We start from the raw sequence: 18,630 nt of genomic DNA, 5'->3' as shown, positions 1-18,630 counted from the left end.
GTCAAGGCACGATCGCACGTAACCCCTATAAAACTGAGCAGACACGCCCTGTGCGCTCCCCAAAACATGTGGCTAAAGCACTTTACGATATTCAGTACCTTCTGAGTTTTGGATTTCAGGTCTCTTAGGCATGGTAATCATGACATTCTGGAGTCAAAAATGAAACTCATAAACCTCACTGAATCACTAAAATACAGACTGGTGACTCGCATACGCAAATGAGGTAAGTTATAAATACGACGAGAGCTATTACAATAACACGCACGCAGCTGTCTTCAGAAACTGGAAGTACGGTTTTGAAAACCATTCCTTTAACGTCCACACTGTAAGCTGTAACTCACGCAACACTATTGCAACACCTGAGAACAGAAACCTCCAAGATTGTCCACAAATATGGAGATAGAAAGGAATGTATGAGGATGGAGAGGTGGCCACGAAAGCCCCCACTGGTGGAGTTTCCCTAGAATACTGTGGCTGCAATTAGTGTCCTACACATTACTGATGTCAAAGAATACACGTATACAGTGGTGGTCACAAGGGAAAGCCAGCTGAATTGCCGTCTCTAGTAGGATCAACTTGTCGACAATGGAACCACAGTGAAACCACGATGACAACGACGAAGGAGTTACCTGGCCTCTATCATCCAGATTAAAGGACGGTTAACTGTTCGTTCCAGGGTCTTTCCTATCCAATTCGTCAAGCTGACGCTCCAGTAACCACTCGGACGCGTTCAATTCTTTTCTGTTTTGAGGAGAGGAATAAAAATTACCCCTCTCCATTGGGAAAGTGGCCTGTCTGCCATATAAAATAAAAACATTCGATGAAGTTTCCTTTGAAGCTGGTGGCAAATGTACTGGATTTAGTCGCGACCAGATACAGTGTCACGAGCCTCAAACAGCGCCGACAAGCTCCCACATGAAGAATGAGGAGGTGGGTCTGTGATTCATAATCAAAGCGTCCTCGATCCCAGGTTCGAAATGTGCCACCGTTTTAATTTTTAGTAATAATCAGCACTAGTGGCCGAAGACTTACGGCATGGGAAGTGACCCTCATTCTGCCAAGGGCATTGTCAGAAAGGACGGAGGAGCAGACAGAGTTTCAAGGCACTCTCTTGCCTTTGTGTTGGAAGACTACCCCTAAAGGAGGAAGAATCACCAATGATCAACGGGCTGAAGATGCAGAATGCATTGGAAACCCTGTATTAAAGACACATAAGGTGAATCCACAAACATGTGGCCTGCAACTGAAAAAGTGTCATGATGATCCCCATTCGTATCTTCGGGAGGGAACTGCCAAGGGCGGGGTGACCACGAGAAAAAGATTGAATAATCAACGAAAGGATAACGGTCTGCGAGTCGGGGCGTAGAAAGTCAGAAGCTTGAAGTTGGTATGAAATCTATAAAGTGTGAAAAGTGAAATACAAAGGCTCAATCTAGATAAATTAGGGGTCAGTGGAGTGAAATGGAAATACGACAAAGATTTCCGGTCAGATGAGTATAGGGTAATTAACAACAGCAAAAAATGGTAAAACGGGAGTAGGATTGATTATGAATAGGAAGGTAGAGCAGAGAGTCTTCCTGTGAACAGATCAGTGGCAGGGTTATTCTTATCTCAATCGACAGCAAACACCGACAGCAAACACCGACAACGATAGTTTTCAGGTATACATGCCAACATACCGAAAGCATACATGCCAATGTCGCCAGCCGAACATAAAGAGGCAGAGAAAGTATATGACGATACTGGATCGGTAACAGTATGCAAAAGGAGATGGAAATATCATAGTCATGGGGGACTGGAATGAAGTTGTAGGGGAAGGAGTAGAAGAAAAGTTACAGGAGAATATGGGCTTGTGACAGGAACTGAGAGAGCAGAAAGACTGAGTTTTGTAATACATTTCAGGTAGTAAATGCTCTGTTCAAGAATCACAAAAGGAGGAGGCATACTAGGAAAAGGCCGGGTGCCACGGGAAGATTTCAGTTAGATTACGTCATGGTCAGACAGAGATTCCGAAATCAGAGACTGGATTGCAAGGTGTACCTAGGAGCAGATATAGACCCAGATCACAATGTAGTAGTGATGAAGAGTAGGCTGAAGTTAATGGTATTAGTCAGGAAGAATCAATACGCAAAGAAGTGGGATACGAAAGTACTAATGCTTGAAGTTCTCTAAGACCGTAGATACAGCAATAAAGAATAGTCGAGTAAACTGTCAATGTAAAGAGGAATGGATGACTCTAAAAAGGGCAATTAGACAGGCCGCAAAGAAAAACATAGGTACAAAGAAGGTAACTGTAAAGAAACCATGGGTAACAGAAGAAATAATTAGTCTGAGCGATGAAAGGAGGAAGTACAAAAATGTTCAAGGAAATTCAGAAATACAGAAATACAAGTCGCTGAGGAATGAAATAAATAGGCGGTACAGGGAAGAGAAGACGAAAAAGATGCATGAAAACTGTGAAGAAATCGAAAGCGACTGACTCGCCATATAGGATGGTAACATTAAGAGGGCAACCGGAATTCCATAGTTAAATGCATAGGAGAGAGCGGATAGGTGCAAAGAGTACATTGAAGCACTCTTTGAGGGGGATGATTTTTCTGATGTGATAGAAGAAGAAACAGGAGTCGATTTAGGAGAGATGGGGGACTCTAATAGAGTTTTGGAGGACTTAAGATCAAATAAGGCGAAAGGGATCGATAACACTCCATCAGAATTTCTAAAATCGTGAGGGAAAGTGACGACAACACGACTATTCACCTTGGGGTGTAGAATGTATGATTTCTAAAAAATATAATCCATACAATTCTGAAGCCTGCAAGAGCGGTCATGTGCGAGAATTATCGCACAATCAGCTTAACAGCTCATGCATACATGCTGCTGAAAAGAATAATATACAGAAGAATGGAAAAGTAAATCGAGGATGTGTTAGATAACGATCAGTTTGAGTTTATGAAAGGTGAAGGCACCAGAGAGACAATTCTGATAGTGCGGTTGATAATGGAAGCATGACTAAAGAAAATGCAAGATACGTTCATAGGATTTATCGGCATAGAAAAAGTGTTCGACAACGTAAAATAGCGGAAGATCTTCGAAATTCTAAGAAAAATTAGGGGTGGCTACAGGGGAGACGGGTAATATACCATGTGTACAACAACCAAAAGAGAATAATGAGAGTGGACGACCTAGAATGAATTGCTCGGATTAAAAAGCGTGTCAGACAAACCTATGGTCCTTGGCCCCTACCGTTCAATCTGTACATCGAAGACGCAATGATGGAAATAAAAGAAAGGTCCAGGAGTGGAATTCAAAGTCAAGGTGAAAGAGTACGAATGATACGATTCGCTGATGACATAGCTATACTGAGTAAAAGTGAAGAAGGTTTACAGGACCTGCTGAATGGAATGGACAGTCTATTGGGTACAGAATATAAACTGAAGGTGAATCGAAGAAATGAGAACAGCGAGAAACTTAACATTAGGATTGACGGTCACGGAGCAGATGAAGTTAAGGGATTCTGCTACCTAATCAGTAATATAACCAATGAAGGACGGAACAGGAGTGTTATAAAGCTACTTACTAACAAAGTTATTTGTGCACTGTTATACAGTTACTAAAGTTAATGTTTTGCATCGGTGTTTCCTGCTGTTAGTGGCGAAATGACGACTTAATAAACTTTTGGACACGTTTGCTCGCTGTGTTTTTTAGAGCTTTCTGTGCGCTGAAGTCGTTTTGTAAACTTCGTGTTTTAGTTTTCAGCTGACGTTCCTTATTGCATCCAGTGAAATATTTCAGTAAAATTTTCATTCACCTTGTTGACTTGTTTATGTGTTCCAGTGGCCGCTTGAATTTTTCGTTTTATCTAATAATTTTATGAAGTTTTGTTGGTATTGGTGTTAGCTGTGATGTAGTAGTATTAATACTAGTAGTTGCTTTCCTAGTAGACAAAGAATTTCGAGACCGCTATTATTAGTTCTTCAAATAGTTCTACTGGTGTAACTGAACTTAGGTAATGTAGACGTACAGCTTTTTTCAGTAACTGTAAAATTTTACTAAGTCTGAGAAGTTTTGGCTCTGTTGTAGAAGTGGGTTCGGTGCGGGATCTGTTCAAAGTATTTTCATTGAGGGGAATCCAGTGGGGAATCCAGAGGGCATTCTAGCGAGATCCTCTCCTGGGAATGCAGAATCTGTACTAGAAATAAGTTGATAGAGGAACAGGAGCGTAAGATCTGTGCCCTTCAGGTTCAGCTTAACGAACAAAGGAGGGACTAGATAGGTTGAGGAGTGTGAAGGGTGATTAGCAATGGGAACTGGCAGTTATCAAGAAGGCAGCTAGGAGGAGGAGGTATTCAGACTTTGCTTATATGTAGTAGATTGGACCAACTGTCAGGGTTGAGTGGATAGGAGCCTCTTGTAGCTGTAGATGTAGGGAACAAGCAGCAGTCCTCAGCAGATAGGAGGCCTAGGTCAGTTGAAAAGTCTAACAGAAAGAAGAAGTTTCTGCTGCTAGGTAGATCGCACGGTAGAGGTGTCGGCCAGGAGTTGCAGGAAGTGTTGGGGAGTGAGTATCCAGTCACCAGCATTGTGAAGCCTCGTACAGGTTTGGCTCAGGTGACGGACTGCGTATGGGAGCTATGTAGGAGCTTTACGAAGGAGGATCAGGTAGTGATAGTGGGTGGAGCAGGGAACAGTCTTGATAGGGATGGAGAATGTGATGTAGGTGGTGACCTGGTAAGGATAGCTACTCAAACTGGTGGCACTAATTTTCATTTCGTGCAACTATTTCAGCGTCATGATCGGCCTCGTCTTAATGCGGCTGTTAGGCGAATTAACATGGGGCTGGAGGGGGCGCTGATGGAAGAGGGCATGGGCCACATTTCATTGGTGCCAGTTAGGTCTACCAGTAGATAGGGTTTCACTAGGCATGGCCTACACCTCATTAGGTATGGGAAGAGGAGGCTGGCAGAGCTTATAGGTGACGGTGTACTGGGTGGTGGTGCGATCACTCATGGAAAAATTCCTTTAGTAGTTGGTGTTAGAGCTGCTCCTTTTTTTAGATTTTACATTAAGTCAGCTAATAGATATACCTGCTTAAAGGAAGTCCCTCTAATTAAGAGCTCACCTTCAAAGGATTCATGTTTCCAAGTACAAAACGAATTAGCCTATTTCATCAAAATTAGGTATTAGAGATAAAGTCAGTGAACTGCTTATAGATGTTGACTCTGAAATTATTGATATATCGGAGCACCACTTAAATGACTGGCAATTCAGAGGCTTCCTTAACCAGGATACAGATTAGCTGCCTGTTTTTCAAGGAGTTCCTTGCTGGGGGGGGGGGGGGGGGAGGTGGCCCTGTCTGTAAAAAAAAAGTATTCCATTTGAGTCCATAGACATATCACAGTACTGCGGTGGATAAATATGTGAATGTTGTGCAGGGGCAATTGAATTTAGCGAAACTAAATTTCTAATTGTTATTGTTTATAGGTCCCCTAATTCTGACTTCAGAGGATTTCTGCTCAAGCTAGAGAGGGTTCTTGATTCACTTTGTAGGAAGTACAGAAATTAGCTATAAGTGGTGACTTCAATATAAATTTTGTATATGATGGTGCAAGAGAAAGGGTGTTAGGAGATTTCCTAAATTCATATGATCTGATGCAGACTGTGTTTTTTACAACTAGGATACAGGGGAACAGTAACACAGCAATACACAATATTTTTATTTGTTCTTCATTACTAGATGATCATTCTGTTGGTAAATGGGTGAATGGCCTTTCAGACCATGATGCCCAGATTTTAACACTAAAATACTTTTGTACTCAAACAAATGTCACATGTAATTACAAACTATGTAGCAAAGTTAATCCAACAGTAATAGACAGTTTTTTAAATGTTATCAAGGAACAAGAATGCCTGGATGTTTATAGTGCCGATAACACAGATGACAAATACAATGCTTTCCTTGACACATTTCTGATGTTCTTTGAGAGCTGCTTTCCATTAGAACATTCTAAATGGGGAACTAGCAGTAATAGGCAGTCACGGTGGGATAAGGATATCAAGAACAAAGTGGGAATTATATCAAAATTTAGAAGTAATCACAATCAAAATACAGTAGCCCACTACAAACAATATTGTAAGGTGCTTAAAATGTTATTAGGAAGGCAAAGAGTATGTGGTAAGCAAATAGAATAGCTAATTCACAGGATAAAATTTAAAACATATATTCAGTTGTGAAGGAAGTGTCTGGTCAGAAGCACAAGGTCAACAATACAAAGTCATTTCATAGTAAAAATATTTCTGTTACTGATAAATCAGATATATGTAAGGTATTTAATAATCAATTTCTGAGAATTGCTGGTGAATTAAATAATTTTTTTTTCTACAGGAAATCATATACTCCTCTGTGATACAGACAAGGGGGAGAGTGAGTTAATAATTAAATCACTAAAGACTAAGGACTCTCATGGATACGATGGAGCGCCTAGTAGAATACAAAAGAATTGTGGCGCCCATTTTAGCCCTGTATTTATCCACATTTGTAATTTTTCCTTTAGGAATGGCCAGTTTCCTGAACGATTAAATGACTCAAGAATAAAGACGCTTTATAAAAAGCGAGACAGGAGTAATGTAGATAATTTTAGGCCTATTCCTATGCCATCAGTGATTGCTAATGTTATAGAAAAGGCTGAGTGTAAGTCTAACACATCATTTTATATCACACGACATGCTATCAAATGTGCATTTCAGCTTTAGAAGTCATTTAACAACTGAAAGTGCTATATTCTCTTTTCTCTGTTAGGTACTGGATGGGTTAAACAAAAGGTTTCGAACTTTAGGCATATTTTTTAATTTAACCAAGGCATTTGATTGTGTTGATCACAAAATATTGCTCTAGAAGTTGGGCCACTACGGAATACTTCAGCAAGAGAGAGCAAAAGTCATTGCTCACAATGTTGAAAATGGCTGTGATGTGGCGTCTGAGTGGGGTACGTCAAGTGGGGGCTGCCCCAGAGATCAGTGTTGGGGCCACTCCTGTTTCTTATTTGTATAAATGATATGCCCTCTAGTATTATACGTAAGTCCAAATTTTTCTGTTTGCTGATGACACTAGCTTGGTAGTAAAGGATGTTGTGTGCAACATTGGGTCAGTTTCAAATAGTGCAGTTCATGACCCAAGCTCATGGCTTGTAGAAAATAAACTAACCTTAAATCACAGTAATGCTCGGTTTTTACAGTTTCTAGCACACAATTCAACTAAATCTGATGTTTCAGTGTCACAGAATCGGCATGTGATTAGTGAAACTGAACAGTTCAAATTTCTAAGTTTTCAGATAGACAGTAAACTGTTGTGGAAAGCCCACGTTCAGGATCTTGTTCAAAGACTTAATGCTGCCATTTTTACTATTGGAAAGGTATCTGAAGTGAATGATAGTTCGACATGAAAATTATTCTACTTTGCTTATTTTGATTCGCTTATGTCGTATGGTATTATACTTTGGGGTAACTCCTCCCATTCTAAAAGAATATTTTTGGCTCAGAAACGGGCGGCTCGACCAATAAATGGTGTAAGTTCACGAACCTCTTGTCGACCCCTGTTTACGAGTCTGGTATTCCGAGATTGGCCTTTCAATATATATATATTTCTTACTGTCATTTCTTGATAACAATATTAGCTCATTCCCAAGAATAAGCAGCTTTCACTCAGTTAATACTAGGCAGAAATCAAACCTGCAATTGAATCGGACTTCTTTAACTCATGTGCAGGAAGATGTGCGATATACTGCTGCATCCATTTTCAATGAGCTACCACCCGAATCAGTTTAATAAGTCACGGATGCAAAATACTAACGGGAATTATTTACAGACGAATGGAAAAACTGGTAGAAGCCGACCTCGGGGAAAATCAGTTTGGATTCCGTAGAAATGTTGGAACACGTGAGGCAATACTGACCTTACGACTAATCTTAGAAGAAAGATTAAGGAAAGGCAAACCTACGTTTCTAGCATTTGTAGACTTAGAGAAGGCTTTTGACAATGTTGGCTGCAATAATCTCTGTCAGATTCTAAAGGTGGCAGGGGTAAAATACAGGGAGCGAAAGGCTATTTACTATTTGTACAGAAACCAGATGGCAGTTATAAGAGTCGAGGGGCATGATAGGGGAGCAGTGGTTTGGGAAGGGAGTAAGACAGGGTTGTAGCCTCTCCCCGATGCTATTCAATCTGTATATTGAGCAAGCAGTAAACGAAACAAAAGAAAAATTCGGAGAAGGTATTAAAATTCATGGAGAAGAAATAAAAACTTTGAGGTTTGCCGATGACATTGTAATTCTGTCAGAGACAGCAAAGGACTTGGAAGAGCAGTTGAATGGAATGGACAGTGTCTTGAAAGGAGGATATAAGATGAACATCAACAAAATCAAAACGGCGATAATGGAATGTAGTCGAATTAAGTCGGGTGATGCTGAGAGAATTAGATTAGGAAATGAGACAAAGTAGTAAAGGAGTTTTGCTATTTGGGAAGCAAAATAACTGATGATGGTCGAAGTAGAGAGGATATAAAATGTAGACTGGCAATGGCAAGGAAAGCGTTTCTGAAGAAGAGAAATTTGTTAACATCGAGTATAGATTTAAGTGTCAGGAACTCGTGTCTGAAAGTATTTGTATGGAGTGTAGCCATGTATGGAAGTGAAACATGGACAATAAATAGTTTGGACAAGAAGAAAATAGAAGCTTTCGAAATGTGGTGCTACAGAAGAATGTTGAAGTTTAGGTGGATATATCACGTAACTAATGAGGAAGTATTGAATAGGATTGGGGAGAAGAGAAGTTTGTGGCACAACTTGACTAGAAGAAGGGATCGGTTGGTAGGACATGTCCTGAGGCATCAAGGGATCACACATTCAGCATTGGAGGGCAGAGTGGAGGGTAAAAATCGTAGAGGGAGACCAGGAGATGAATACACTAAGGAGATTCAGAAGGATGTAGGTTGCAGTAGGTACTGGGAGATGAAGGAACTTGCACAGGATAGATTGGCATGGAGAGCTGTATCAAACCAGTCTCAGGACTGAAGACTACAACAAAACTACCTGAATTCAAAAATCTCAGCAGTAATCCACACTCTTTCAAATCGAAACTGAAGAGTTTCCTCATGGCTCACTCCTTCTATTCCTTCGAGGAGTTGCTTGAAAAATTAAACTAATTCTTGTTGTATTGTTGATTGCGTTTACATAAAGTTATGGATTGACTTTTTTCGGGTTCATGAACATTTTATTTTTATCTGTTATTAGTTTTATGTTGTGATTTCATGTACTGACATGTTCCATGACCTAGGACGCTTCCTCCTCAATTTGGTCCTAAGGTGTTTGACGTGTAAATAAATAAATAAGTCAAAAGCAGACTAGCACTAGCCGAAAGGATATTTCTGAGTAAGAGAATTCTACTTCTGTCAAACATAGGCCTTAATTTGAGGAAGAAATTTCTGAGAATATGCGTTTGGTGCCCAGATTGTATGATAGTGAAACATGGATCGTGGGAAAACCGGAGCAGAAGAAAATCGAAGCATTTCCGATGTGGTACTACAGACGAACGTTGAAAATTAGGTGGACTGATAAGGTAAGGAATCAGGAGGTTCTGTGCAGAATAGAAGAGGAAAGGAATATGTAAAAAACATTGACATGGAGAAGGGACAGAAAGATAGGACATCTGTTAAGACGTCAGCGACTGGCTTCCATGGTACTAGAGGGAGCTGCAGAGGGAAAAAACTGTAGAGAAAGAGACAGGTTGGAATATATCCAGTAGATAACTGAGTACGTAGGTTTCAAGTGCAGCTCTGAGCTGAAGAGGTTGGCACAGGAGGAAAACTCGTGGTGGGCCGCATCAAACCAATCACAACACTGATGAGTCAAAGGAAAAAAGACTCATAATTGTTGAAGACGAATTGACCCCTCTCTAAGATATCACGGTTGTGGTGGAATGTTGAATCCTGTCTGCACTGGCAGTAGTGTTGCAAAATTCTCTGCCATCGTTTGAGCGATGTCTGCGAGCGCCGTTTGGAGCCACCCCTGCTTCAACACTGCTGCTTTTGGTAAGTTACTGTGTTTACTGGAAGTCCTTCTAATGGCTTCCCATACTTTTGGAGATCAATTGTAACGATTAATAGAGCACAGGAACGCTAGCCATGACCTTTCCTAAACGTTTTGCTAATACTTCAGCAATTAACTATCAGACTATTTAATACGAAATATTTCTGACTTGTATCACACATATAACAAACACAAACATAACGCAGCAGACGATCCCATCTAAATATTACCCCGAAACTCGTTGACGGTACCACAGTATCTCTTTGTTTACTTTCAAGTGTCCGCCACTAGGTCGCAGCACTCTCCTAACGAGCCATCTATACATCCAGTAATGTTTCACTATTAATAAAAATATAATATTTATTACGTAGAATCTTAGAACACGGCTATAAAAAATAAGTATCTCTAATAACAAGACTTTACTTAATAATAACGATGAGAAAATGTGTAAAAAAATTAACACAGCCAAAATTTGAAATTTATTTGTCGATGAGGGTCGACTTGTAGTTCTCTGACTGAGCTAAAATTTTGCACATTTCGTTTTTTTTTTTTTTTTTTTTGTTGATTCAAAGAAAATTAGGGGTGGAAGATAAACTTGTATAAAGTTGAAACGTAAGTGCCACGCTAGTGAACAGTGATGTCTCAGTCTGGCCGGGAACTTAAGTTCCTTACTTCAGTCGAAAAGTAATATTACAATGATAACGAAGTTCATATTTTCGTAGGAAGTATCACTAAAATTTTTCTCTCGCAGAATCGATTGCAAAGCCATTCCAAAGGACTCTTACATTTTTCAAGTGACTCCTCTGCAGACTGCGGCCCCTGGTGTTGTTTTTTGCGGATGTGCTTGAGCTGTGACCAGCCGGTTGCAGCTGGCCTCTGGATACTGCGGCAGAGATTCGTGGCAAAATCGTGATCCCATTAAGCGCGTTCGTGACCGCTGGTAACGAAAATAGGAAAAATCTCAGGCTGCCGCCCCTGTGCGTGTTGAACGAGAAGAGCTGCATACCTACTTGTGAAATCGCCTCCATCTTCCTTGTAAGTCACGCAAGGTTTCATTTCAATAAGCAGTGAAGCTGCAGCGAATTTATTGTGAATAAATGAACGGTAAGGTTTTGCATCTAGACCCGAAAACCTTGGAAAAAAAACCTCTCCTTGTGTGTACACTACTGCCTCAGTTAGCGACAGAATCGTAGAAAATTAAAGAACACTGTAAATGCATCAAAAATTTCTTTACAATTCCGTGTTACGAGGTAAGTTATTTCAATGTACTATCTGGACGTATAGGGAAACATAGAGTTGAATCTCACAAATAAATTTTATTGATAGGATAACATGGCAGTTAGGGACCTAGAATAGAATCTAGGATGGTTGAACGACTATTGAGGGAGCAAGATGCATATGCTCAGACGTTGGAAAACATACCTATGAAATCGACATACTACAATACTGACGACCATTATGACACTTCCTATGTTGACGCTGCACAATAAAATGTCAGCAAAAGCCTGACAGTACTTGTTGTGTACAACTTCGTACAGAATGGTAAGGAGAGGAAGGCAACAGAGTCATGCAGCTACTACCGTCATAGGAAAGCTGGACAGAAACAGAAATGGCTAGCGAATAAAATGTCGCAGTAAACAGATTTACTTAACTTGTATTTCTCCAAACGGACGAAGACTCAGTACAAAGATCACAGCAAGAAATAGAATCAAGCTATTTCAGTACCAATAACGATGGTGATGGAGTCCCGACCAGGCGGCGTCTGTTAGCGTTTTCCTGTAGCGATGTGCTCCCAAGCACGAGAGGGCTGGGTCACTGTCGCCCACCATCCTATATCGTGGCGGCAGAGGTGGTGTGGCGCAGCGGGCATGCTCCATTGGGTCAGCCAGATCCTGCACGACTGCTATCGGCGTTGGACAGAAAGTTGCTTTTCCGTTGCCAGCTTCATACACCATTAGCGTGGTATCAATACACTATGCCACAGTACTAATTACATCTTCATCAGAAAGCAAGTGAACATCGAGTTAATAAGAAATAGAGACAGTTCATGTTTTAATACAAAGAAGCACAAGTTTGCTATTATATGGAGCAAAGAATACAGTGGTATTAAGGGAAATGAAAGCTCAAAAATCCAAGGAGGTAGCGCTTATCTAGAAATCCAGTGACCAATCTGCTTAGTTACACTCATGTACCTATGCACTGTTGTGATGGTTAAATGGAAGTAACTGTATGGCATTACTGACTGAGAGACCCCGACTGGGGTTGATAGGCCTCCTGTTGCAAGTTCTTCTATTTGACAGTGATTCGGCGACTTGCAAGTCTTCGTGATGAAAACGAGAGGAAGTGATGTAGACAACACAAATACACGTTGGGCCCTCAACGAAGAAAATCTCCGTCACGACTGGGAATCGAACCCAGCACCCAGTGCTCTAGAGGTACCGGCGCTGTCACTACAACGAGAGCTGTGGATGCGTTTTGGTTTTGAGTTCATATACTGATGCAACCTCCAGACGTTAGTTTATCCTTTTAAAACCTCTTCATCTCTGCAAAACTATGTCAACATCGGTCCACTAGAATGTGCTTACTGAACCCAAGCCCTGGCCCCTCTTCACAAGTTCTGCTCACCACATTTATTTCCAGCGTCATTTAGTCAAGTAATTAAATTGTAGTAGGTAACCAAAGAAAAGTCTGAGGCAGAGCTCGGTGCATACTACGCTCCTCTGTTACTGTTAGTGCCAGTAACGTATATGTACACGGGCTAATTCACCTAAAACATGCACCGAAAATATTGCGGAAATGAAAAGTGCTACTTATGTGCGGTTTTCACAGGATGGATTGGTCGTCAGGGACTCGTGTTGTTAGCCAATCAACAGATTGTAATAATACTTACAATGTGTGCTTTCTTGCAAACATACACTTTTTTGAAATGAAACATTGCCTCTTGACATTGATGAATTAAAATCAGGGTAAATTAGAATGTCAGTGATATTTGTAGCAGTATATAGTACCAGTCACTTACAAGATATTTTATGTTGAAAAATTTCCACCTGAGACTTGTATAGTACGTGTGACAGCATCCTCTAAAGAACAACACAAGTGCATACAATAGTTACGTGGATCCTGACCTATAACGAGACATTTGACTGTCAGAGGTTGTGTTCAAAATGACCACCGTCCAGTTTGGTATGGAACGACTCCTGCATACGTGCTACCATTTCAGCGGAGATGTTCGAGCAGGCTGCAGCAATACGTCGTAGCGTACCATAGGTGTAGTTGGTATGTCCTTGTACACAATGTCTTCCAGATTTCCCACAGGAAGAAGTCTACACGCATCAAATACATGGAACAGGCCTACCAACGCACAGGTCCTGTGCCTCCATTACAATGATTTGAAACAATTCTTGAAGACATGCCGTGGTACTTCGTGCATTATGGGCTGAGCAGCCAACATGTTGGTACGAATGGTTACTCTTAGTCTACAGAGGAACATCTTGTAGCAACCGTGAAAGATAGTGCATTAGGAGGCTGCGATATTTGTGTGCGTTCAGCTTTCTGACAATGAAAAACGGGTCTATGTGCTGACGGCTGACTATTCCACACCACTCCTTTAAAATCCATGTTCGCTGACGTTCCACCTGACAAAGCCAATGGGAATTGTCAACAGACTAATAGTACATGTTTCAGCGGTGACTGGTGACTTCTAATTGTCGCTTCATCACAACATACATGCTACATCTGGAGTATCCTGTCTTAATGGTCAGGTACAGAAGTTAACACGATTATCAAAATCGTTTCCATGCAGCTCTTCATGGAGAGAGATGTAAAAGGGGTGGACAATATGTCTACAGAGAACACTTAGGGCATTTACCTCACTCATGCCACTTCCTGGTGTGATTGTGCTGGAGCTAACGTGAGGATTAACTGCAACAGCAGCAAGAACATTAATTTCCCCATCTTCAGTCGTCACTTTTTTTTTCCTTCTGTTATATTGTCTAGGTGTTACGCTACCGTTTTCAAGTAACTGCTTGAAGAAATTGATAATCAATCGCCAAGATGGTTGATGTATACTGGGATATCGTGCCACATACATTGTACAAGGACGAAATTCATCCGTCCTACAACCTCCATATACAATGACCAAGTCGGTTTTTTCTGCATTGGCCAACCCATTCATCCAGTCACGACCTACTGCATGGACTGTCTCACTAACTGACTAGCAAGTCGCAATGCATTCAAGAAACACAGAAGCACAGTGCTAGGAAACATAACAACAACTTACCTAGGAACTACGGAGGTTGCGGGTTCAATTCCCGGCGGGGTCAGGGATTTTCTCTGCCTCGTGATGACTGGGTGTTGTGTGCTGTCCTTAGGTTAGTTAGGTTTAAGTAGTTCTAAGTTCTGGGGGACTGATGACGATAGATGTTAAGTCCCATAGTGCTCAGAGCCATTTGAACCATTTTTGAACTACGGAGGTTGAATGGCACAAACATGTGTCGATGTGGAAACTATTCAAAATACGATATCACGTAAACGTCTCGCGCTCGAATCCTGCAATAAACACCGCTGATATTCTACTTCCCCTACTTTTCCTCTCTTAATGTCAGTAGGCATTGTTCCATTTAAAGAAGTGTATGTTTGCATAAGAAATACACTTTCTATGTATTATTACGATCTGTTTATCGGCTGACAATATGAGCTCCTGACTACCATTCATTCTGTGAAAACTGCTCATCAATAACACTTCAGTTTCCACAATATTTACTGAATGTTTGATGCGGCGGTATAAAGTATACCAGTAATAATAGAATTTTTTGTCCAGTAACGCTAGAAATTTTTTTAGCGCCCTATTGTAAGAAACCTTTCAGTCACTCAATGTTGCTGTTGGATTTCACCACCACTTTTCACTTACTTAGCTGAAAGTTTGTGTTTCTAATGTTTTAATACATCGTTTAAATAAACTTCTGCCAGTACTGTCTTAACAGCTCTCTTGAAAATTTAATTACCTAAACTTGCATCTAAATGCTATTTGAATGACGCTGTAAATTAATTCAAAGTTGGTCCACAAACTTTTTGGCACAATCAGTGCCAGAGGGTATTGTTATAAGGTGGCATTAACACTATAAAATTTTTGGAAGAATGCAATCATACTTCATTTTACACAAAAACAGGAAACCTCAATTTATATCACTCATAACCTTACAATTAGAATATGACTTAAAGATGTTAAAGACGAAATTAAACAACACAAGCTACAATTTATTTTTTAAATCTTTGAAAGGCACATATAAATTTGAAACTGAGAATAACTAGAGCAGAAGTAGATTAACTATCTAGTGAGAAGAAACGTACACAGTTACAACTACCAAAATATGAAATTAGTGGTAAATCTGCAGAAGGGAAGCAAGTAAGACCTTAGTACAAACACGATGTTTACAGTCAAGAAATAATATTTCCTCCTATGTACAGTAAGAGAAGGTAATAAAAAACTATCACTGTTTAAAATGCAAGTCATTATTTCAGTATTATCTGGGAGTTAATTTTTGTGGAAAGAATACAGGGAGATACGAGTAAATTACTCACAAACGGAAGTAGTCTGAAGTTTCAAGAACGAAGACTCTCATTATCAGTGTTCCTGATGGTTCAGTAGTTTCCCCGCCCGTTGCGTCTTTCTCAGTTCGTTTCTGAAGCCTACAGCATTTAATACCTTAGGTAATCTGTTTTACAGATGTTACTCGTTATCGGTGCAGACTATCAAGATAACTATCCTTACGTGTATTTTCAGATGTCCCTGTAATTTGATTCCTTTTCATGTGAGAATGTCACATATGTGGTTTTCCTCTCCTAGTTCTGCCTACACTTCTACTGTTTCGTAATTTGACAGTGAACTTAGCTTTTAGTGCTATGCCACATCACATATGAAATACTGCCAAATTACCTTGTTCCATTTTTTTCAATTGCTCCACACTGCTAATAACCTCTTTTCTATAGGCGCATTTTCAGAAATGTCACAACACCATGTTATTATTTAATACTGACGGATAATTGAGCTATCGAACGGAATTAGTGAGATTTGAGGTTTTTTTGTACCATTATGCACCATAATATCATGAATTGAGAGTCAGAAGTAAATGTAGGTGGAACATAAGGTGTATCGCAGTGACGTGTATTGGGACACTAGCTTGTCATGTAGTACACTAACAACGTGACAGATAATAGTAACCTAGGCCTTTGTGTAGTTGATACCATTATGTATAATAAATTACTATCTTTAATAAGCTGTATATATTTCCAGCAGTTTACTTCATATGTTCACAAAACGCCAAACCGTGGTATCTTATCTCCGCTGTATTTATGAGTCGCAAATCAGAATCATTCCATCGTAAAAAAAAAAAAAATAATTAAAGATCAATTTGTAGGGATGTGAAATGGAATGGAATCACAAAGGGTCAACAATAACGCATAGTAAATGGGAGACATTGGATTAGTATCAGGAATTTGCTAAAACGCAGTCAGTCGACAAAGAAAATTGCTTACAAAACACGAGTGTGACCCACCCTATAATCCGAAAGAAAAGCTTGATCGTTACGGGCTGCCCTATTTTCAGGTTATTTGCTATAGGCAAATTTCGAATTTTTAGTCTCATCAGGATTGTACCAAAAATTATTAAACACAGAAAGAATAAAACCTGTAACTTGTATAAAAAAAACTATATAAAACGCAACAAATGTGTAGTGGCTACTGCAGACATTTCTATGCAATATAATACAACAGATATGACATACTAATCAATCCATCATCTCTCGTGTGGTACTACTTCTAACATTAACTTGAACTGCATCAAATGGGAACAGAATGTTTACAACACGCGTTGGACAGCCACACACAATACAGTTTAAAAAAAGCATATAATATACAACCTCTAAGAATCCGAACGCCTCCATATCTATATTATTCTCTGGCAATGCACACTTGCAAACTGAAATCCAAGCCAGCTGTTCCAAAGCGCGCTAAAGATATTACCAAAATTCGTACAGGTTTATATCGATATGTATGTCTGTGCATACGGCAGCAACAGAGTACTATGTATAACGCATAGGAATCCGCTATCGATATAAACCTGTAGGGAGTGTTGTGTCTATTTCATACAACATAGACACAATGAGGTAGCTAGGTGCACGCTAAACTAACGCAGACGGGCTTGAAGTTCTGGAACATGAGACTTATTAATGAATAAGAGGAAAAGTACGTAGATGTTACTTAACTTTTATTCTCTTGTTGGAATACATCTCTCTTGAATTTTAGTACGCTATAAGCACTGATACAAATGGCGCCTTGCTAGGTAGTAGCTATGGACTAAGCTGAAGGCTATTCTATCTGTCTCTCGGCAAATGAGAGAAAGGCTGGTCTGGTCGCAAGCTATGTCGTCCGTACAACTGGGGCGAGGTCATGTCCGTGTCTTGTGACCTGCCATGTGGTGGCGCTAGGTTTGCGATTACACAGTGGCGACACGCGGGTCCGACATGTACTACAGGACCGCGGCCGATTTAAGTTACCACCTAGCAAGTGTGGTGTCTAGCGGTGACACCACAGTGAGTTTTATCTTTTCGATTCTCTGGTTGGATGTCAAATACGTACCTGAAATATATCGTATGCGGTTCTTCCACAGGTATAATAAACATTCTGATCCTGCTTGATACATATCATGTTAATGCGTAGAAGTGGTTCCGCATGTAGCGACGTGTTGAATAGCGATATCTCAATGTAAGTACTATGTTGTGCCCTTCGTTAAATTGATAAATTTACCGTTTGGTGTGTTTTTATCTTGCCTTTAGAAAATAAAATGAAAATTGTCAACCCATAATGGACAATATTTTCTTTTGAAAAATATGTACAGGGAGCGGACATATGTTGTTGTTGTTGTTGTTGTGGTCTTCAGTCCTGAGACTGGTTTGATGCAGCTCTCCATGCTACTCTATCCTGTGCAAGCTTCTCCATCTCCCAGTACCTACTGCAACCTACATCCTTCTGAATCTGCTTAGTGTATTCATCTCTTTGTCTCCCCCTACGATTTTTACTCTCCACGATGCCCTCCAATACTAAATTGGTGATCCCTTGATGCCTCAGAACATGTCCTACCAACCGATCCCTTCTTCTGGTCAAGTTGTGCCACAAACTCCTCTTCTCCCCAATCCTATTCAGTACCTCCTCATTAGTTATGTTATCTACCCATCTAATCTTCAGCATTCTTCTGTAGCACCACATTTCGAAAGCTTCTATTCTCTTCTTGTCCAAACTATTTACCGTCCATGTTTCACTTCCTTACATGGCTACACTCCATACAAATACTTTCAGACACGAGTTCCTGACACTTAAATCTATACTCGATGTTAACAAATTCCTCTTCTTCAGAAACGCTTTCCTTGCCATTGCCAGTCTACATTTTATAACCTCTCTACTTCGACCATCATCGGTTATTTTGCTCCCCAAATAGCAAAACTCTTTTACTACTTTAAGTGTCTCATTTCCTAATCTAATAAACTCAACATCACCC

This window comes from Schistocerca nitens, chromosome 1 (assembly GCF_023898315.1).
Source record: "Schistocerca nitens isolate TAMUIC-IGC-003100 chromosome 1, iqSchNite1.1, whole genome shotgun sequence".
NCBI lineage: Eukaryota > Metazoa > Arthropoda > Insecta > Orthoptera > Acrididae > Schistocerca > Schistocerca nitens.
The sequence above is the reverse complement of the archived record's forward strand: the minus strand, read 5'-3'. Positions refer to the sequence as shown.